Genomic DNA, 6,582 nt, shown 5'->3' with positions numbered 1-6,582 from the left:
TAACCCTAACCCTAACCCTAACCCTAACTTAACTCTAACCCTTTCCCTAACTGTAACCCTAACCCTAACCCTAACAAACTTGTTTTTTTTTTTTTAAGGGATTGCATATCATCTTTAATTAGAAAATTCTTGGTCAATTAAAAAAGCAGAAGAAACATTTCAATTTCACTTTTTTGGAATTTCGTAAGTAAAAATAAATAAAAAAGTTTTGAAAAATACCTTTTTAGTGCAATATATGATGTGGGCAGCTGGATTTCTCATAGAGAAAGCATTGGTCCATGTCGAGGGTTGGGTTTGTAACCGGGCGGAAACACCAATTTAGTGTAGTGGTTTGGTCTAAAATACTCATTACTGTTTATCTTCTGTGAGATAAGAATTAGGAGAAATGCAAAGCAGGCTCCAAACTTGAAAGAATATAAAGAAGTTTATTAACAGACCTAAAAGAAGGGAAAAAAAAATTATACCACACCTTCAGAACTCTCCTCCTCCCCCCACCTTCCTCCCTTCTCCCACTGACAATGTGAAAAGACAACCCTTAAGATGTTCAGTCTGTTTACCACTTCCATAATAACCTTGTTCAGTCCATTTAGAAAGAGAAGTCTCTTCTTGCTCATGCTATGAAAACAGTATCACAACGAGACAGCCACCCACTTCCGAATATTGTTCAGTCCATTTAGGAAGAGGAGTCTCTCTGCCTGCATGTGAGTCCTTTCCCCCGACTTGCAGCTTGTTCAAGGTCACACACAGATAGCAATTGGTTTTCCCGCGTTCGAGGGTCCACTCTTGAAGTTTTTTGGGGTACAATTTTTTGTTTGGAGCAAAAGTCCTCATCTGGTCCATCTCTCCCTGCCCAAACTTCTCATGAAATTACAGCTGCGTCAGCATCTGCCTATCTCAGCGCAGGTGCTTTTGCTTACGAGTTGAACACTCCACCCCCCCATATCTTCATGGAATTACAACGGGATACTCTGATATATCATAGCTTCACAACAGAATTTCAGCTTTAAGCATCTCCTCTCTCTCTTCCCTAGGGTTTTCAGCTCTTCACAGCAATAAAAAGGGTTAATCTCACCTCGGCCTTGCAGCTTTGCAGCTGGAATGTTGAATTTTTCTTATCGAAGTGGAGAGGGGGGAGAGCCAAGCCGCTCCGGCTGCCCACGGCAAGGCAGTGGCGGGGGGGAGTTCCACGGCTGGAACAGGTCCATCGGCTCCAGGATGGCCATGGCCTGGCCCAAGCAGGGCCTGGCCGGGCCCGCTGGCCCCCACATGGGGCCCCGCAGCCACCTGTCCCAGCGCCGGAAACGAGAGAGAGCTTGGGGGGGAGTTTGTCTATTCTTAAGTGTGTATCAAAGAGGTGGTCACAACTTTAAGTGGCTTAAAGAATTGTCCATATTCAAACTGGCCAGCTGATAGGTTCTGTCAGGTCACAGAGGAAGCTGTAAGCACCCCTTAGCAAGGACATCCCTTCCGGGACTATGCTGGCTAACCTATGACAGTCCATTCCTCCTATTTGAAAATATTCTCTGCCTTTTAGATACCAAGCACATGCTCTGTCTTTTGAAGGAGCACTGAAGGATATAATTGAGATGAGATGCTCACTGATATCCTGGACAAGCTCTGCTGATTTTTCCAAATGGTCTGTATTAGTACTGAAGAGTCAAGGAAGGTCTCTATATCACTGCTAGGTTTTTTTTTCCTTTTTTTGTGCAATTAATATTATTGGTCCATTGAAATATTGCAATATGAGGAAGACAGAAGTAATGCATCTACAAGAATCAAGATATTAACCTCACACTTCTTCTATAAAACATATTGAACTTTAAACCCAGAACTCTAAGCTGTGTTGAAATTAAGTTAACACACCAAAAAATCCACAAAAACCAAACCAGGTGTTGCCTAGTCTAGTCATAATACTTATTATAATATTATTAATAATATAATATATTATAATATATTATAATAATAATTTTATCAGTTTTCTTTCTACACAGAAGTGTGGGAATTGCACCCAAATAGTGAAGGAGTAAATGAATGTAGTTCTGTCCCGGCTCCAGTAACCCCCTCCCTATGAGCACCCCTTCTGCATCTCACCATCTCTATCATTACCCACACACACACAGAGTCCCCCATAAGTTGCATCTATTTGAAGCTTTTAATCCTCACCTCTGAAAGATTCTGGAGCCTGCTTATCCTTATTGCTGTTCTGAACTCCTTAATTTTCTCATTTTTTTCACACATTCACTCCTACCCAACCAGCCCCCTTGCCATTCCTATCTCTGTGCCTTATGTGTCAAGCACTAGAACTGTTTTTTTCTCAAAAGATACTGGTCTGTTATGAAACCAACTTATAAAGAAGTTGCTAAATCTACATGCACAGACATATCTGTATAATATGTATGTATATACAGACACCCCAATCTTGATAAATTATCTGTCTCCTGTAGAATTAATGCATTGAGCATTATAGATAGATTAGTAGGTCTGCTCTTGGACAAAGAGTTTGTCTCCCCCGCCTGTTCTGTACAGAAATAAGAAGTCCAGTAGCATTCATCTGATAATTATATACTGACTTTAAAAGTAGTCACCCCAATGTGCCCTAGAAATTACTCATGAGAAGGATTATTCGTGTATTGCCCTAACATGTGTCACTCAGCCAGAAGTGATGCCTGGCTTAACTGAAAGTATTGATTTGCTACCCTGAAATTAATTATTTTTTTCAAAAGTCATTTATAATGTATTCTAAAGCACCAGTCACAGAACCCAGAGCATTTGAGCTTTAATCAGCACTTAAGTTCCCCCCTGCTTTTCTGTCATTCTATCATTAATAGATAACTAAAGACATTTTCAGGAGCCCTTGAGGAGTGTATGGCTTTGTCTTTTAGAGTCTGGTCCACAGAGCAGAGCAGCTTTTAACTGAGTGAACCATCATGGACATGTGAGGATGTTTCAGGCATCCTGGAGATAAAGTTTCAGCAGTAGGTCCAATAACAGTTCAAGAAATTATCAAGAAAACATAAAAAATCTGGAGCACAGGCTTAGCTCCCAAATAAATCTGCCTGAAGTAAAATAATCTTGTGAAGAGAAATCATCTTCTATGTGGGACTAAATATTTTTTTTTAACTAGGTCCCCTGGGGTCTAGACTAATGACTATACTGAACAACAGCAGATTATTCTATTTAACTCCTGTGTACTGCTTGTTTTAGTGATTTACTAGATAATGAAATAAATTCATGTCTTAGTGTTTAAACCCTGCCTTTTTAGGTTCTAATATCCAAGCTTGCAATCTTCAGAAAAACACATAGAAGTTTAATTCTCCCTACACCGTATGGGAAATGTAGATACCTTATTTTGGGGTTTGTTTTTTTTTTTTTTTTTAATAGTTGTTCTCTGTAGCATTTTTCGCCACCTCTGGTCTCCCACCCGTCAAAAAAATTATGCCCAGTTGTAGAGTGGCATTTTTTGTGTATACCCTGAGTTTCTATCCATGTAAACACATCATTAACAGAGACTGGAGAAAGGTATTGTACCAAGTCATGGAGTAAGGACCAGGACCCACACTGAAGAGAGACATTTGGCATACACTGCAGCGTGCAGCTTAGTCAAGGTTACTTTTGAAGCAGTGAGCACAGATCTCTGACACGGGGAATGAACATCTCCTTGGAACTCAGCTCCAGCTAATTACTGAAGTGAGAATGGGCATTTTGGGAGCCTGCGGGACAGCTGAGAAAACCTCTTTTGGTGTCTTACCTATGTCTGTGCTTACCTGATCATTCAGATCAGAAGCTACAGTTGGCAAACATGATTTTAGCTTGCCAACAAGCCAGAAGCTAAAAGCTGATTTAACAGTATGTGTGTTAGAGTCAGCCATATTTCTCAGGGCAAGGAAAACTTACAAGAAATCATATGCTTTGGAATGGTCACATTCTGGTTATTGATCAGGTGTTTCTGGATCATGGAGCTGTCTACAGTGATAATACAGCAGCATTCAGCAAACAAGGAACTCACCAGGTGCATACATACCCTAAGAGCTTTGAAAAGAAATCTTTGATACTAACAGAAAATACTTCCTTTGTATGAATATTTGCTCTGTGGCAATGCATGTCAAGTTGATATGGATTTTATTCAACTAACTTTTTTTCCTTTATCACAATATTAAAAGCACAGATCACAGTTATTCGTATTAGAAATTTCTCTTTATAATTTAAACCCAAATGATAACTTGTTTAAACATGTCATAAAATAATTTCTGGCCTAAATACCAGTTTTTCTTAGTCATTTTGAAGTAGGATAAAATCATAAATGATAGTTAATAAAATTATCTTATGCAAGTCTATTTCTTTACTTTTTACTACATCTTCACCTGTTCCCAGGCACAGATTTCCAGGTCAGGGAACACTGTCAGGATTGAGAACAATGTGTGAATATTATACACTAAGCTATAATGTGAATTTGGGGTTTGTATCCTGCATGTCCTTGTCTGGTCCATAGTTGTCCTGATTCTGAATTGCACAATTTGCTGTGAGTCAGGCAGAGTCAGTGCAAGATAAGAACATGATTGTCATTATCACCCACTGGAGAAATTGCTCCTTGATGCTGCTCCTGTCCTGGTTACCACCCACCCAAGGGTGGTGGATTCAATTGTAAATTTCCATGCCAGTTCCACAAAAACAAATATCAGCAGTTTCATGTTGATTTCCTTGGAGGCAAATTGAACCAAGACAAGCTTCAGTCAGGACCTTCAACCCCAACTTGATGACAGTAGATCATTAGGTTTAGAAGTTAAAGCCCAGCACTTAAACATCTAATACATACATATTTGTTGTTGGGCACAACTCAGAGAGGTTTGAATAAAGTTGAATCACTCATCTTTATATATCTTGAAACATTCTTGAAAAGAACAGAAAACCCCCAGAAGACAGAAACAAGCGTGCCAAAGAAGCCTAATTTTTGAGCTGCATTTTTACATAGTTAAACTCACAAACTCCAATGCAGTTGGATCCTTGCTTTACTTTTTTGCTTGGTTTTTTTCATTTTTTTTTTTCCGTGTTTGTTTTCAGCTGCAGCAAATTAGCACACAAATGCATTTCCACACACAGAATATATGCTTTCTGCTTAGGACACTTGTACATATTCCAGGGGGCTGGCAGGCAATGACAGAAACTGAGGGAAGGGAAGAATTTCTGATATACCCTAACATAAATCATTCACCACTTACTTCAAATATTCAGCTTACTTGAAGAAAATGAACAGTGTCTGATTATTCCTAATGACAAATTATTCTGTAACACTGAAAGAACAATGTAAAAGCAGAAGTAGGTAATTATTCCTTAAAAACAAGCCAGAGTCACATTTATAAATGACAGCATTAATCACATGCATTCACTGTAAGTGAAAAAAACGTGATGAAGTAGAGCAAATGTTTTTTATTCATGTGGTTACAGAGTCAGCAAGCAGAAATTTTGAGGGTACGATTTCTTATTTAGAATTACATAATTATCAATTTTTATTAGCTCTAAATGCTTTCAGTTCTCTTTCGAATTTCTGCATCCAAGTGCCACTTCAAGGTGATTACTCTCCATTCTAGCAGTGAAGATGTCAAACTAATGGTTTCTAATGCAAACTTTAGGAAGTGTACTTGTTTCCGGATATTTGCATTCTTTAACTAAGCAGTACAATAAAACAGGTTGAAAATAAAAAACCTACACACAATATGAAAAATATTTTAAATCAATGTTTTTCCTTCTCCCTCTTCAAATCAAAATGACTTTGGTGTTTTCATCTATTATACTGCAAATAAGTAAGGTTGGGTAGATAGCTAAGTATAGTGCAGAAGTGTCTCTAGCTAAACAGCAAGTTTTCACTTATGTTATTTTCATATCTGTATTTTGGCAGGCATGCCAGGTTCAAAGGTGATGGTTTCACAGCTAAGTAAAGCAAATTCAAGCATGTGTAACTGAGGCAGTGCACCACCAGCAACCTAAAAGCTTTAAAAGTTAGAACATAATTTTGAATTGAGACCTTTGAAGATCTTCCAGATGGGTTAAAGACAACAGTGCTAGAAAAATATCCTTCTGTGAAGACAATGTTCCCCTTATTATTTATTGGTCATAGTCAATAAAATGCTGACAATGAAACAGCTGTGTATTTAAAAGACAGTGATGAAGGCAGAAGACTGACCAAGCTTGTAAAACTTTATTTATATCATCATTGTTGGTTAATCATCATTGCAGAGGATTGTTATTTCAAATATTTAGAAAATAGGGAATATCTAATAAAATATTATTTTCTAACAGAAATTTTCCTGACAAAATGAACTATTTTTGTATAAATTTTAAATTTTTCCAATACCAATACCTAAAAAAAGCAGTTGTATCAGCTTTCCAACACTTAAAACAGAAAGATTAGAAAGCAGTATAAAGCACTTCATTATAGACCTTTTACTAGAGTGGCACAGGCAGATATTTGAGATAAGAGTGTGGATTCCATGCCCTTAAGAAAACTAAAGGACAGCAAGTGTTTTCTATGTGCATTGCACATGAATTGACATAGTTGGAACCACTGCATTTGCAGGGAATAAAGAA

At 38.0% G+C, this 6,582-nt stretch overlaps 1 long non-coding RNA gene across 1 annotated transcript; it reads right to left on the bottom strand.

Annotated features, from left to right (window-relative positions):
• Positions 1-1,393: 1,393 nt before the first annotated feature.
• LOC121674303 lies at positions 1,394-5,979 on the bottom strand. Its single transcript, XR_006019532.1, has 3 exons — positions 5,969-5,979; positions 1,887-1,896; positions 1,394-1,503 (listed from the first exon to the last, which is right to left on the bottom strand). It is a non-coding gene; the product is annotated as an uncharacterized LOC121674303 (long non-coding RNA).
• Between the last annotated feature and the right edge of the window lie 603 nt (positions 5,980-6,582).

Source organism: Corvus kubaryi, unplaced genomic scaffold (assembly GCF_017639235.1).
Source record: "Corvus kubaryi isolate FWS band 111438036 unplaced genomic scaffold, C.kubaryi_AGA036_p1.0 67, whole genome shotgun sequence".
Taxonomy (NCBI): Eukaryota; Metazoa; Chordata; class Aves; order Passeriformes; family Corvidae; genus Corvus; species Corvus kubaryi.
The sequence above is the reverse complement of the archived record's forward strand: the minus strand, read 5'-3'. Positions and strand labels throughout refer to the sequence as shown.